The sequence below is a fragment of the Somniosus microcephalus genome, unplaced genomic scaffold (genome assembly GCF_052327205.1).
Source record: "Somniosus microcephalus isolate GS21.2 unplaced genomic scaffold, FLI_Smic_1.0 unresolved_chr8, whole genome shotgun sequence".
Taxonomy (NCBI): domain Eukaryota; kingdom Metazoa; phylum Chordata; class Chondrichthyes; order Squaliformes; family Somniosidae; genus Somniosus; species Somniosus microcephalus.
The window spans coordinates 35,745,037-35,760,017 of NW_028225186.1; the positions used below are offsets into that span (position 1 = coordinate 35,745,037).

General features: G+C 47.4%; 5 non-coding genes across 5 annotated transcripts; 1 reads left to right on the forward strand and 4 right to left on the reverse strand.

The window, feature by feature from the left end:
• Positions 1-8,318: 8,318 nt before the first annotated feature.
• trnag-gcc (transfer RNA glycine (anticodon GCC)) lies at positions 8,319-8,389 on the reverse strand. The gene has a single exon. It is a non-coding gene; the product is annotated as a tRNA-Gly (tRNA).
• Positions 8,390-8,719: 330 nt separating this feature from the next.
• On the reverse strand, positions 8,720-8,793 carry trnai-aau (transfer RNA isoleucine (anticodon AAU)). The gene has a single exon. It is a non-coding gene; the product is annotated as a tRNA-Ile (tRNA).
• Positions 8,794-10,583: 1,790 nt separating this feature from the next.
• Positions 10,584-10,677, reverse strand: trnar-ucu (transfer RNA arginine (anticodon UCU)). Its single transcript has 2 exons — positions 10,641-10,677; positions 10,584-10,619 (listed from the first exon to the last, which is right to left on the reverse strand). It is a non-coding gene; the product is annotated as a tRNA-Arg (tRNA).
• Positions 10,678-13,771: 3,094 nt separating this feature from the next.
• trnas-cga (transfer RNA serine (anticodon CGA)) lies at positions 13,772-13,853 on the forward strand. The gene has a single exon. It is a non-coding gene; the product is annotated as a tRNA-Ser (tRNA).
• Positions 13,854-14,399: 546 nt separating this feature from the next.
• trnai-aau (transfer RNA isoleucine (anticodon AAU)) lies at positions 14,400-14,473 on the reverse strand. Its single transcript has one exon. It is a non-coding gene; the product is annotated as a tRNA-Ile (tRNA).
• Between the last annotated feature and the right edge of the window lie 508 nt (positions 14,474-14,981).

Genomic DNA, 14,981 nt, shown 5'->3' on the forward strand with positions numbered 1-14,981 from the left:
GTTGTACAAGGTATTGGTGAGACCGCACCTGGAATCCTGCATACAGTTTTGGTGTCCATACATAAGAAGAGACATACTTGCTCTCGAGTCAGTACAAAAACGTTCACTCGGTTAATCCCGGGGATGAGGGGATGGACATATGAGGAGAGGATGTGTAGATTGGGATTCTACTCATTGGAGTTCAGAAGAATGAGAGGCGATCTTATTGAAACATATAAGATTGTGAAAGGTTTGGATCGGGTGGATGCAGGGAGGATGTTCCTGATGATGGGTGAAATTAGAACTAAGGGGCATAGCCTTAGAATAAGGGGCTGCTCTTTCAAAACTGAGATGAGGAGGAACTACTTCACTCAGAGGGTGGTAGGTCCATGGAATATGCTGCTCCAAAAAGCTGTAGAAGCTACATCATTACATAAATTTAAAACAAAAATAGACAGATTCCTAGAAGTAAAGGGAATTAAGGGTTACGGGGAGCGGGCAGGAATTTGGACATAAGTCTAGGTTCGGATCGGACATGGCCCTGTGGGTAGCGGAGCGGTCCCAGGGGCCGTGTAGCCTGATCCTGCTCCTATTTCGTGTGTCTAATTCTTTTAGATTCAGGAGATGTTTCTGTGATAGTAGATTGGCGGTTAGGATCAGATCAGCCATGATCTTATTGAATGGTGGAGCAGGCTCGAGGGGCCGATTGGCCTACTCCTGCACCTATTTCTTATGTTCTTATGTTCTTAAAGGGTCTGATGAAAGGGAGGAACTGAAAGAAATCAGTATTTGTAGGGAAATGGTGTTAGGGAAATTGACGGGATTGAAGGCCGATAAATCCCCAGGGGCTGATAATCTACATCCTAGGGTACTTCAGGAAGTGGCCTTAGAAATAGTAGATGCATTACTGATCATCTTCCAACATTCGATGGAATCTGGAACAGTACCCATAGATTGGAGGCTAGCTAATGTTACCACACTATTCAAAACAGGTGGTAGAGAGAAAAATGGGAATTACAGACCGGTAAACCTGACATCGGTAGTGGGGAAATGCTAGAGTCCATTATAGAGATAGGAACAGGAGTAGGCCATTCGGCCCTTCGAGCCTGCTCCGCCATTCAATGAGATCATGGCTGATCTTCGTCTGAGATCATAGCTGATCTTACCAGTTCAGTACCCCGTCCCCGCCTTTTCTCCGTAACCCTTAATCCCCTTAGCCTTCAGAAATATATCCAATTCTCTCTTGAAAATATTTATTGAATTAGCCTTCACAGCCCTCTGTGGCAGGGAATTCCACAGGCTCACCACTCTTTGAGTGAAGAAATTCTTCCTCATCTCTGTTTTAAATGATTTGCCCGCTATTTTTAGACTGTGGCCCCTGGTTCTGTGCTCCCCGGCCATTGGAAACATTCTCTCTGAATTCAGCCTGTCCAGGCCTGCCATAATTTTATATGTTTCGATGAGATCCCCTCTCAATCTTCTAAACTCCAGTGAGTACAAGCCCAAACTATTTAATCTCTCTTCGTAGGTCATTCCCGCCATTCCAGGTATCAGCCTGGTGAATCGCCGTTGCACTCTTTCCATGGCAAGAACATCCTTCCGCAGATGGGGCGACCAAAACTGTACACAATACTCCAGATGCGGTCTCACCAGCACCTTGTACAGCTGTAGTAAGGTATCCCTATTCCTATACTCGAACCCCCTTGATATGAAGGCCAACATACCATTTGCCTTCTTGATCGCCTGTTGCACCTGCATGCTCTCCTTCAGTGACTGGTGCACAAGAACACCCAGGTCCCTCTGCACTTCCCCATCTCCCAATCTATTGCCATTTAGATAATAATCTACCCTCCTGTTTTTACCCCCAAAGTGGATAACCTCGCATTTATCCACATTATAGTGCATCTGCCACGTATCCGCCCATTCCCCCAACCTGTCCAAATCGCACTGTAGCCTCCTGACATCCTCATCAGAGCCCACCCCTCCTCCTAGTTTAGTGTCGTCAGGGAATTTGGAAATATTGCATCCAATTCCCTGATCCAGATCATTTATATATATTGTGAACAGCTGGGGTCCCAGGACAGATCCTTGCGGCACCCCGCTGGTCACTGCCTGCCACTCCGAAAACGAGCCGTTTATTCCAACTCTCTGTTTTCTATCCGCCAGCCAGTTCTCTATCCACGTTAATACTTTGCCCCCAATCCCATGAGCCTTAATTTTGCATGATAATCTTTTGTGTGGAACCTTATCGAAGGCTTTCTGGAAGTCAAGGTACACCACATCCACTGGCTCTCCCCCATCTATTTTACCAGTTACTTCCTCAAAAAATTCCAGCAGATTAGTCAAACACGATTTACCCTTTGTAAATCCATGTTGACTCTGTCCGATCCTTTCCCCATTTGTCAAGTGCTCCGCTATTTTATCCTTAATAATGGACTCTAGCATTTTGCCCACAACCGATGTAAGGCTTACTGGTCTATAATTCCCTGCTTTCTCTCTACCCCCCTTTTTAAATATTGGGGTAACATTAGCTACCCTCCAATCCACGGGTACTGTTCCCGAGTCAATGGAGTTCCGGAAGATGATCCTTAGAGCATCTGCTATCTCCAGGGCCACCTCCTTAAGTACCCTAGGATGTAGTTTATCAGGCCCCGGGGATTTGTCGGCCTTCAGTCCCCTCAACTTACCCAACACCATATCCCTAGAGATACTAATTTCTGTCAGCTCCTCCCTCTCATTAGTCCCTATGTTTGCCGATATTCCTGGGAGGTTATTTGTGTCCTCCTTTGTGAATACAGAACCAAAGTATGAGTTTAATTGGTCTGCCATTTCCTTATTCTCCATTATATATTCTCCCGAATCGGACTGCAAGGGACCGACTTGGGATTTTACCAGTCTTTTCCTCCTGATATACCGATAAAAGCTTTTGCAGTCTGTCTTTATGTTTGCTGCAAGTTTACTTTCGTATTCTATTTTCCCCTTCCTGATTAATCCCTTTGTCCTCTTTTGCTGTATCCTGTACTGCCCCCAATCTTCCGGTCTGGTGCTTTTTTTTGCCAGTTGATATGCCCTTTTTTTTGATTTTATGCTGTCCCTAATTTCCCTCGTTATCCACGGTTGAGTCACCTTTTTATGTTTATTTTTATGCCAAACCGGTATAAACATGTTCTGGAATTCTTCCATTCTATCTTTGAATGCTTGCCATTGTCTCTCCACTGTCAATCCCCCCAGAAACACCACCCAATCAATCTTACCCAATTCCCGTCTCATACCCTCGTAATTCCCTTTATTTAAGTTCTGGACCTTAGTCTCTGATTCAATTTCCTCACTCTCCATCTCGACTGAGAGCTCGATCATATTATGATCGCTCTGACCCAAGGGGCCTCGTACAAGAAGATTGCTGATAAGTCCCTTCTCATTGCACAATACCCAGTCTAAAATGGCCTGATCTCGAGTCGGCTCCTCGACATATTGGTCCAGATAACCGTCCCGAAAACATTCCAGGAATTCCTCCTCCTCAGAATTTTTACTAATTTGGGTAGTCCAATCAATATGTAAATTAAAGTCACCTATAAAAGATGTAATAGCAGAGCGCTTGGAAAACAGTGACAGGATCGGACAAAGTCAACATGGATTTACAGAAGGTAAATCATGCTTGACTAATCTACTGGAATTTTTTGAGGATGTTACTGCTAAAATAGATAATGGAGAACCAGTGGATGTGGTGTATTTGGACTTTCAAAAGGCTTTCGATAAGGTCCCGCATAAGAGATTAGCGTGTAAAGTTAAGGCACGTGGGATTGGAGGCAAGGTATTGACTTGGATAGGGAACTGGTTGGCAGACAGAAAGCAAAGAGTTGGAATAAATTGTTCTTTTTCCGAGCGGCAGGCAGTGACTGGTGGGGCACAGCAGGGATTGGTCCTTGGTCCCCAGCTATTCACAATATATACTAATGATCTAGACAAGGGAGCTGGATGTAATATCTCCAAGTTTGCAGATGACACAAAGCTGGGTGGGCATGTGTGCTGTGAGCAGGATGCCGAGAAACTCCAGTATGATTTGGACAGGTTGGGTGATTGGGCAAAAGCATGGCAGATGCAATATAACGTGGATAAATGCGAGGTTATCCATTTTGGTGTCAAAAACAGAAAGGCAGATTATTATCTGAATAGCAATAGATTGGGAGAAGGGGAAGTGCAATGAGACCTGGGTGTCCTTGTACAGCAGTCGCTGAAGGTAAGCATGCAGGTGCAGCAGGCAGTTAAGAAGGCAAATGGTATGCTGGCCTTCGTAGCGAGAGGGTTTGAGTACAGGAACAAGGATGTCTTGCTGCAGTTGTACAGGGCCTTGGTGAGACCACATCGTGAGTATTGTGTGCAGTTTTGGTCGCCTTATCTGAGGAAGGATGTTCTTGCCATGGAAGGAGTTCAGCGAAGATTCACCAGGCTGATACCTGGGATGGCAGGAATGACGTATGAGGAGAGATTGGGTCGATTGGGCTTATACTCGCTGGAGTTTAGAAGAATGAGAGGGGATCTCATTGAAACTTATAAAATTCTGACAGGACTGGACAGACCAGATGAAGGAAGGATGTTCTCGATGGCCGGGGAGTCCAGAACCAGGGGTCACAGTCTAAGGATAAGGGGTAAGCCATTTAGGACTGAGATGAGGAGGAATTTCTTCACCCAGAGAGTGGTGAACCTGTGGAATTCTCTACCACAGAAGGCAGTAGAGGCCAGTTCATTAAATATATTCAAGAAGGAGTTGGATATATTTCTTAAGGCTAAAGGGATCAAGGGGTATGGGGAGAAAACAGGGACCGGGTACTGAATTTGGATGATCAGCCATGATCGCATTGAATGGCGGAGCAGGCTCGAGGGGCCGAATGGCCTACTCCTGCTCCTATCTTCTATGTTTCTATGTTTCTATGTCCTTATATGGGAAAAATTAATACACAACTAGAAACCGTTCGAGAAACCAGGAAGCTGGTTAAAAGGCAGAAGCAGAGTGCGGTAGTTATTGGGTGTTTTTTTGACTGGACGATGTAAACAGTTGGCCCCCCTGCATCACTGCTGCGACCGTTGCCCTTCTTGCCATTTCAACAATCTGGACTTGGGTACAGGAGGCAGACGTATCGACATTTGCTGCTAACACGAAAAACAGGGAGCCTGGGTAGCTGTGAAGGAACCGTCAGTGAACATTTAGAGAAGAATATGGAGAGGAAATGTACACCAAATGGTGTGTTAAAAGCTGCCGAGGAGTCTCCAACAATAGATATTTACAGAGCAGAGGAGACCATTCGGCCCACTGTGTTAATTCTGGGTCTTTGCCACAGCAATACTAAACTAAACCCACTGACCCACTATCTCCCCATAGACCTGTATCAATCGCAAACTAATCCCACTGCCCCACTCTCTCCCCAAAGCCCTGTAACAATCCCAAACTAATCCCACTGTCCCGCTCTCTCCCCAAAGCCCTGTAACAATCCCAAAGTAATCCCACTGACCCGCTATCTCCCCATAGCCCTGTATCAATCCCCAAACTAATCCCATTGCCCCGCTCACACCCCATAGACCTGTATCAATCCCAAACTAATCCCACTGCCCCGCTGTCTCCCCAAAGCCCTGTAACAATCCCAAACTTATCCCACTGACCCGCTATCTCCCCATAGCCCTGTATCAATCCCCAAACTAATCCCACTGCCCCACACACACCCCATAGACCTGTATCAATCACAAACTAATCCCACTGCCCTACTCTCACCCCATAGCCCTGAATCAATCCCAAACTAATCCCACTGCCCCGCTCACACCCCATAGACCTGTATCAATCACAAACTAATCCCACTGCCCCGCTCTCACCCCATAGCCCTGAATCAATCCCAAACTAATCCCACTGCCCCGCTCACACCCCATAGACCTGTATCAATCACAAACTAATCCCACTGCCCCGCTCTCACCCCATAGCCGTGAATCAATCCCAAACTAATCACACTGCCCCACTCACACCCCATAGACCTGTATCAATCCCAAATAAATCCCAGTGCCCCACTCTCTCCCCATAGCCCTGCGCCGGCACTTTGAAAGAGCTCTGCAATTAATTTGATTCACCTGCCCTTTCCCCATAGCCCTGTAATGTTTTCCTTCAAGTATTTATTCAACTGCCTTTTGAAAGTTACTATTGAATCTGCTTCCACCGCCCTTTCAGGCAGCGCATTCCAGATCACAACAACTTGCTGCTTAAAAAAAATGTTTCCTCATGTCACCTCTGTTTCTTTTGCCAATCACAATAAATCTGCGTCCTCTGGTTACCGAAACTTCTGCCAGTGGAAACACTTTCTTCTTATTTATGCTATCAAAACTATTCATAATTTTGAACATCTCTATCAAATCTCCTCTTAACCCTCTCTGCTCTAAGGAGAACAATCCCAGCTTCTCCAGTCTCTCCACATAATTGAATTCCCTCATCCCTGGTACCATTCTGGTAAATCTCCTCTGCACCCTCTCTAAGACCTTGACATCCTGTGTTGACTTTAACAACATAGCACTGATTTGACACGTTCCTGTGAAAGATCATTGATCATTAAGAGATTGTAAATCTCACCTGCTTGCTGCTGGGGTTTGCCGATGTTGAGCTGAGACTGTAAGTGCAATGGTTTTGAAATGACAATCAGAGGGGATGTGGTTTAGATATCACATGAATGAAATGACAGTTTCATCTTAAAAAGGAGAAGTGTAAGTGAAGGCAGTCCACGAGGCGGCTGGATTGGCTCGTGTGTGTCATGGGCTGTGGTAACCCACTGTCCAAACTGCCTACTGTGGGCAGCAGCTGTAACAGCTGGGAGCCCCTTTCTTTATCTTTACAACTTCCCTTCTCCACCTCTCCCCTCCTGCTGAAACCCATCACAACTGGTCCTCTGCTCAGCCATTGCCCACAGCCAGCAGGGCGAGTGGACAAGAAGCCAGGCTCATTCACCCTCTCCCTAACACAGGGCCACAGACACCAATTGTAACCGCTGCCCAGGCTCAGGTCAGCTCCCTCAGCACAGGCCGGGGATGAAGCCTGGGCCTTTCCAAATGCAAGGAAGCAAGAAACAAATACTGGCCAGGAAAGTCTCAGCGAGTTCGAGTAATCTGTGCGTTTGTTTGATTGAAACCAAAACAGCTTCGAACACGAGGATGCTTCACACAGGTGGAGAAATTCAGTTCACTTTTTCGACACAATTCAAAGCAGCAGAAGCAATGAACATGCTGAAACCGGCAAATATGAACACATATATCACTAAGCAACAAAGAATAAGGAGCATATGGCGAAGAAATGAAAGAAAGATTCAAAGAAAGAAAGAAAGTACAAGGACTTTGGGTTTTATACACGGGCACTGTGTTTCTTTCTGCGCCGGGACAGCAGAGGGCACAATCGGAACATCAGCCACATTAGTGCCTGAAACATGGTTCAATAGGAACAGGAGGAGGCCATTCAGCCCCTTGAGCCTGTCGAACAGGAACAGGCCATTCAGCCCCTCGAGCCTGTCAAACCGTACAGGAGGAGGCCATTCAGCCCCTTGAGCCTGTCGAACAGGAACAGGAGGAGGCCATTCAGCCCCTCGAGCCTGTCAAACCGGAACAGGAGGAGGCCATTCAGTCCCTCTAGCCTGTCAAACCGGAACAGGAGGTGTCCATTCAGCCCCTCGAGCCTGTCAAACCGGAACAGGAGGAGGCCATTCAGCCCCTCGAGCCTGTCAAACCGGGACAGGAGGAGACCATTCAGCCCCTTGAGCCTGTCGAACAGGAACAGGCCATTCAGCCCCTCGAGCCTGTCAAACCGGAACAGGAGGAGGCCATTCAGCCCCTCGAGCCTGTCGAACAGGAACAGGAGGAGGCCATTCAGCCCATCGAGCCTGTCAAACAGGAAGAGGACATTCAGCCCCTTGAGCCTGTCAAACAGGAACAGGAGGAGGCCATTCAGTCCCTCGAGCCCGTTACACTGGAACAGGAGGCCATTCAGCCCCTCGAGCCTGTTACACAGGAGGAGGCCATTCAGCCCCTCGAGCATGTTACACAGGAACAGGAGGAGGCCATTCAGCCCCTCGAGCATGTTGCACAGGAACAGGAGGAGGCCATTCAGCCCCTCAAGCCTGTTACACTGGAACAGGAGGCCATTTAGCCCCTCGAGAGCCTGTTACAATGGAACAGGAGGACATTCAGCCCCTCAAGCCTGTTACACAGGAACAGGTGGAGGCCATTCATTCCCTTGATCCAGTTACACAGGAACAGCTAATTTATTATTAATGTTTCATGTGATGTGTTTGCTCTGAAATAAATTGTTAAAGATTTAAACCTGCATTGGCCGGGAATCGAACCCGGGTCTCCCGCGTGGCAGGCGAGAATTCTACCCCTGAACCACCAATGCTGACAGTGACAATAAAACCCATTTTCCAGTAGCTACAATTTATTTTTGACTTTTGTTAATAGAAGCGAGGACACTGCGGTAAAATAAAAAGCGAAATGCAGCAGATGCTGGATCTGAAATTGTTCATTAAATGTTGGAAACACTCCACAGGTCAGGGAACATCTGTGGACAGAAAAACACAGGGTTAACCTTTCAGGTCCATGAGCTCTCGGTAGAACTAAGATTTTGCAGCTTTGTAGGTCCCGTGTGAGTTTCCTTCCAAACTTTTTAAACTTTTAAACTGCTCAAAAATTACAAAATTAAGAAATTAACCTTCCCTCGAAAAATAAATGGCCCGTACGGGGATCGAACCCGCGACCTTGGCGTTATTAGCACCACGCTCTAACCAACTGAGCTAACCGGCCCATCTGTATTAGTTATCTATAGAACCGTCCCTGTTTCTGGTCTTTGCCCGCCCGCTAAGTCACTTTGTCTTTGAAGGCTGTAAAAGAAGGACTTGCATTTCTACAGGGCTTTCACGACCTCAGGACATCCTAAAGTGCTTTACAGCCAATGAATACTTTTTGAACTGTTTTGCATCTGTGACAGGTAGATTGGTCAGGGGGAGTTCAAATAGGTTTTCCCCTCGTGTTGGTTCCCTCACCACCTGCCGCAGGCCCAGACTGGCAGCCATATCCTTCAGGACTCGAACAACTCGGTCAGTACTGCTGCTACCGAGCCACTCTTGGTGATGGGCATTGAGGCCCCCCACCCAGAGTACATTCTGTGCCCTTGCTGCCTTCAGTGCTTCTTCCAAGTGGTGTTCAACATGGAGGAGTACTGATTCATCAGCTGAGGGAGGGTGGTAGGTGGTAATCAGCAGGAGGTTTCCTTGCCCATGATGTTCCTGTGTAACAGGCTTGAGGGGCTGAATGGCTTCCTCCTTTTCCTGCATAACAGGCTTAACAGGCTGAATAGCCTCCTCCTGTTCCTGCATAACAGGCTCGAGGGGCTGAATGGCCTCCTCCTGTTCCTGCATAACAGGCTCGAGGGGCTGAATGGCCTCCTCCTGTTCCAGTGATACAGACTCGAGGGGCTGATTGGCCTCCTCCAGTTCCTGTATAACAGGCTTGTGGGGCTGAATGGCCTCTTCCTATTTATGTGTAACAGACTCGAGGGGCTGAATGGCCTCCTCCTGTTCCTGTGTAACAGGCTTGAGGGGCTGAATGGCTTCCTCCTTTTCCAGCATAACAGGCTTAACAGGCTGAATAGCCTCCTCCTGTTCCTGCATAACAGGCTCGAGGGGCTGAATGGCCTCCTCCTGTTCCTGTATGATAGGCTCGATGGGCTGAATGGCCTCTTCCTATTTATGTGTAACAGACTCAAGGGGCTGAATGGCCTCCTCCTGTTCCTGTGTAACAGGCTTGAGGGGCTGAATGGCTTCCTCCTTTTCCTGCATAACAGGCTTAACAGGCTGAATAGCCTCCTCCTGTTCCTGCATAACAGGCTCGAGGGGCTGAATGGCCTCCTCCTGTTCCTGTATGATAGGCTCGATGGGCTGAATGGCCTCTTCCTATTTATGTGTAACAGACTCAAGGGGCTGAATGACCTCCTCCTGTTCCTGTGTAACAGGCTTGAGGGGCTGAATGGCTTCCTCCTTTTCCTGCATAACAGGCTTAACAGGCTGAATAGCCTCCTCCTGTTCCTGCATAACAGGCTCGAGGGGCTGATTGGCCTCCTCCTGTTCCTGTATGATAGGCTCGATGGGCTGAATGGCCTCTTCCTATTTATGTGTAACAGACTCAAGGGGCTGAATGGCCTCCTCCTGTTCCTGTGTAACAGGCTTGAGGGGCTGAATGGCTTCCTCCTTTTCCTGCATAACAGGCTTAACAGGCTGAATAGCCTCCTCCTGTTCCTGCATAACAGGCTCGAGGGGCTGAATAGCCTCCTCCTGTTCCTGTATAACAGGCTAAAGGGGCTGAATGGCCTCCTCCTGTTCCTGTGTAAAAGGGTCATGGGACTGAATGGTCTCCTCCTGTTCCTATGTAAAACGGCCATGGGACTGAATGGCCTCCTCCTGCTCCTGTGTAACTGACTCAGGGGTTGAGAGTACTCAGAGGGAAAGTGTCGGGGCGGTAGTTTCCCTTCTCTGAATTACCGATTTACTGCAAAATGTACCGTCACTGGAGGAACCACCGAACCCTGACCCAAAATCCGACTCTGGTGGGACTCGAACCCACAACCTTTGAATGCCTTAATCTGCTATACCAACTAGAAGTCCAATGCGCTATCCATTGCGCCACAGAGCCAATTACGTAAAATTCTACTACAAAAGCAAAATAGTGCTGATGCTGGAAATCTGAAATATAAACAGATGAAATGCTGGAAACACTCTGCAGGTCAGGCAGCATTCCATGACTGTTTAAAAGGGGTCTACTTTCAGTCCCGGATCATTCTGTGTCTGTTTAATAGGGACATGCTGTCAGTCCCGGATCATTCTGTGTCTGTTTAAAAGGGACATGCTGTCAGTCCCGGTTTATTCTGTGTCTGTTTAAAAGGGACATGCTGTCAGTCCCGGATTATTCTGTGTCTGTTTAAAAGGGATGTGCTGTCAGTCCCGGGTCATTCTGTGTCTGTTTAAAAGGGACATGCTTTCAGTCCCGGATTATCCTGTGTCTGTTTAAAAGGGATGTGCTGTCAGTCCCGGATTATTCTGTGTCTGTTTAAAAGGGATGTGCTGTCAGTCCCGGGTCATTCTGTGTCTGTTTAAAAGGGACATGCTTTCAGTCCCGGATTATCCTGTGTCTGTTTAAAAGGGATGTGCTGTCAGTCCCGGATTATTCTGTGTCTGTTTAAAAGGGATGTGCTGTCAGTCCCGGGTCATTCTGTGTCTGTTTAAAAGGGACATGCTTTCAGTCCCGGATTATCCTGTGACTGTTTAAAAGGGATGTGCTGTCAGTCCGGGATCACTCTGTGTCTGTTTAAAAGGGATGTGCTGTCAGTCCCGGGTCATTCTGAGTCTGTTTAAAAGGGATGTGCTGTCAGTCCCGGAGTATTCTGTGTCTGTTTAAAAGGGATGTACTGTCAGTCCAGGATCACTCTGTGTCTGTTTAAAAGGGATGTGCTGTCAGTCCCGGGTCATTCTGAGTCTGTTTAAAAGGGATGTGCTGTCAGTCCCGGATCATTCTGTGTCTGTTTAAAAGGGATGTGCTGTCAGTCCCTGGTCATTCTGTATCTGTTTAAAAGGGATGTGCTGTCAGTCCCTGGTCATTCTGGGTCTGTTTAAAAGGGATGTGCTGTCAGTCCCGGATCATTCTGTGTCTGTTTAAAAGGGATGTGCTGTCAGTCCCGGATCATTCTGTGTCTGTTTAAAAGGGATGTGCTGTAAGTCCCTGGTCATTCTGTATCTGTTTAAAAGGGATGTGCTGTCAGTCCCTGGTCATTCTGGGTCTGTTTAAAAGGGATGTGCTGTCAGTCCCGGATCATTCTGTGTCTGTTTAAAAGGGATGTGCTGTAAGTCCCTGGTCATTCTGTGTCTGTTTAAAAGGGATGTGCTGTCAGTCCCGGATCATTCTGTGTCTGTTTAAAAGTGATGTGCTGTCAGTCCCGGATCATTCTGTGTCTGTTTAAAAGGGATGTGCTGTCAGTCCCGGATCATTCTGTGTCTGTTTAAAAGGGATGTGCTGTCAGTCCCGGATCATTCTGTGTCTGATTAAAACGGGTGTTACATAATATTATAGAGTCTGCCCCACAGAAACAGTCCATTTGCACGAACTGGTCTCCACACGAGGCTCCTCCTTCTCTATTTCTCCTCACCCCCCAAATAAAACTAGAATCAGTAATGGTAACCATGAAACTATCGGATTGTCGTAAAAATCCATCTGGTTCACTAATGTCTTTCAGGGAATGAAATCTGCCGTCCTTACCTGGTCTGGCCTTTGTGTGACTCCAGTCCCAAAGCAATGTGGTTGATTCTTAACTGCCCTCTGAAATGGCCTAGCAAGCCACTCAGTTGTAACAAACCGCTGTGAAACAAAATAATAAAAATGAAGCTGGACGGACCACCTGGCCTGATCCATATCAGCCTCCTCCTGAGGTCCCCACCATCACAGAAGCCAGTCTTCAGCCAATTCGATTCACTCCACGTGATATCAAGAAAAGGCTGAGCACACTGGATACAGCAATGGCTCTGGGCCCTGACAACACCCCGGCTATCATTCTGAAGACTTGTGCTCCAGCCAAGCTGTTCTAGTACAGCTACAACACTGGCATCTATCCAACAATGTGGAAGACTGCCCAGGTATGTCCTGTCCACAAAAAGCAGGACAAATCCAATCCAGCCAATTACCACCCCATCAGTCTACTCTCTACTCTCAATCATCAGCAAAGTGATGGAAGGTTTCATCCACAGTGCTGTAAAGTGGCACTTACTGACCAATCACCTGCTCATTGATGCCCGGCTTGGGTTCTGCCAAGAGCACTCGGCTCCCGACTTCATTAAAACCTTGGTCCAACATGAACAAAGGAGCTGACCACCAACATCCTGGGGGTTACCATTGAACATAAATACTGTGACAACAAGAGAAGGTCAGAGGCTAGGTATTCTGCGTCGGGTGTCTCACCTCCTGACTCCCCAAAGCCTTTCTACCATCTACAAGGCACAAGTAAGGAGTGTGATGGAATACTCTCCACTTGCCTGGATGAGTGCAGCTCCAACAACACTCAAGAAGTTCGACACCTTCCAGGACAATGCAGCCCGCTTGATTGGCACCCCATCCACCACCTTAAACATTCACTCCCTCCACCACCGGCGCACCGTGGCTGCAGTGTGTACCATCTACAAGATGCACTGCAGCAACTCACCAAGGCTTCTTCAGCAGCACCTGCCAAACACGCAACCTCTTCCACCTAGAAGGACAAGCGCAGCAGGCGCATGGGAACACCCCCACCTCCAAGTTCCCCTCCAAGTCACACACCATTCTGACTTAGAAGTATATTGCCGATCCTTCATCGTCGCTGGGTCAAAATCCTGGAACTCCCTCCCTAACAGCACTGTGGGAGCACCTTCACCACACGGACTGCAGCGGTTCAAGAAGGCGGCTCACCACCACCTTCTCAAGGGGCAATTAGGGATGGGCATTTAATGCTGGCCTTGCCAGAGCACCCACATCCCATAAACGAATTTACAAAACCCTATCAGCATATCCTTCTATTCCTTTCTCCCTTCCTCTCAAATGCATCTGTAGTATTCGCCTGAACTACAGCATTCTCAGCGCTCTTTGGCCAAAGAAGTTAATCCTGAATTCCCTGCTGGATTTATCGGTGAGTATTTATGACCTGTCTTCTCTGAGCTAGTTCCTGACTCACTCACAGTAGGAAGCATTTTCTCACTGTTAACGTGCAGCTGCGATGGCCGAGTGGTTAAGGCGTTGGACTCGAAATCCAATGGGGTTTCCCCGCGCAGGTTCGAACCCTGCTCGCAGCGACTTTGATGCAATTTTTTTATTTCATCGGCTCCCTGTGGCGATCACTGGCCCCGAAATTGATCAGAATTCCCTCCACTGCACTTTATTACACTGATTAACCCAAAGTTCCAATTGAAACACTAATAATTTATCGGCATCAATTAGATATTGTGGATTTGTTGGGAACTAGTGAGCAATACACACACAAAGCAGCATCAAAAATACTAATTAATAAAGAGCCCTGCAGTGTTTGGTAGGGAATCACCTTCAGCTAGTAAGTGGGAACACGGTTTGGTTTTATAAAACTGAACACGAATTAAAAAGTGTGTAAAAAGACCGTGGCAGGACTCGAACCTGCAATATTCTGATAACCTCAAAATTAATACCGAAGTCTGACGCCTTATCCATCAGCGCCATCTGTGGACAGATAGACAGAAGGTCAACCTTCCAGTTCCTTGAGTTCTCGGCAGAACTAAGGTTTTGTAGCTTTGCTTCAAAGTATGACAGCTCCAATCTTTTCAGCAAATAGCAAAATTAAGAAACTACCCACAGCATCAAAAAGTAAATGGCCCGTACGGGGATCGAACCCGCGACCTTGGCGTTATTAGCACCACGCTCTAACCTACTGAGCTAACCGGCCTGCCTTAACTCCTTTTGCTGTTAAATTCAATTTATGTTGATTTTTGGTTTTTGTCAGTTGTCAGTGCTCCGGTTTCCTCCCACAGTCCAAAGATGTGCGGGTTAGGTTGATTGGCTATGATAAATTAACCCTTAGTGTTAGGTGGATTAAATACGTGGGGTTACGGGGATAGGGTGGGATATGTGTTGGTGCAGGGGTTACGGGGATCGGGTGGGATATGTGTCGGTGCAGGCTCGATGGGCCGAAATGGCCTCTATCTGCACTGTGGGGTTTCTGTGATTCTGTGACTTCGAAGGCTGTAAAAGAAAGACTCTGATTTCTACAGCGCCTTTCACCTGAGGACGTCTCAAAGCGCTTTACAGGCAATGTAGTTGTAGTTGTAGTTGTAGTCACTGTTGTAATGTAGGAAAAACAGCAGCAGCCAATTTGTGCACAGCAAGCTCCCACAATGTGATAATCGAGGATCACCTGTTTTAGTGATGTTGATTTGAGGATAAATATTGGCTAC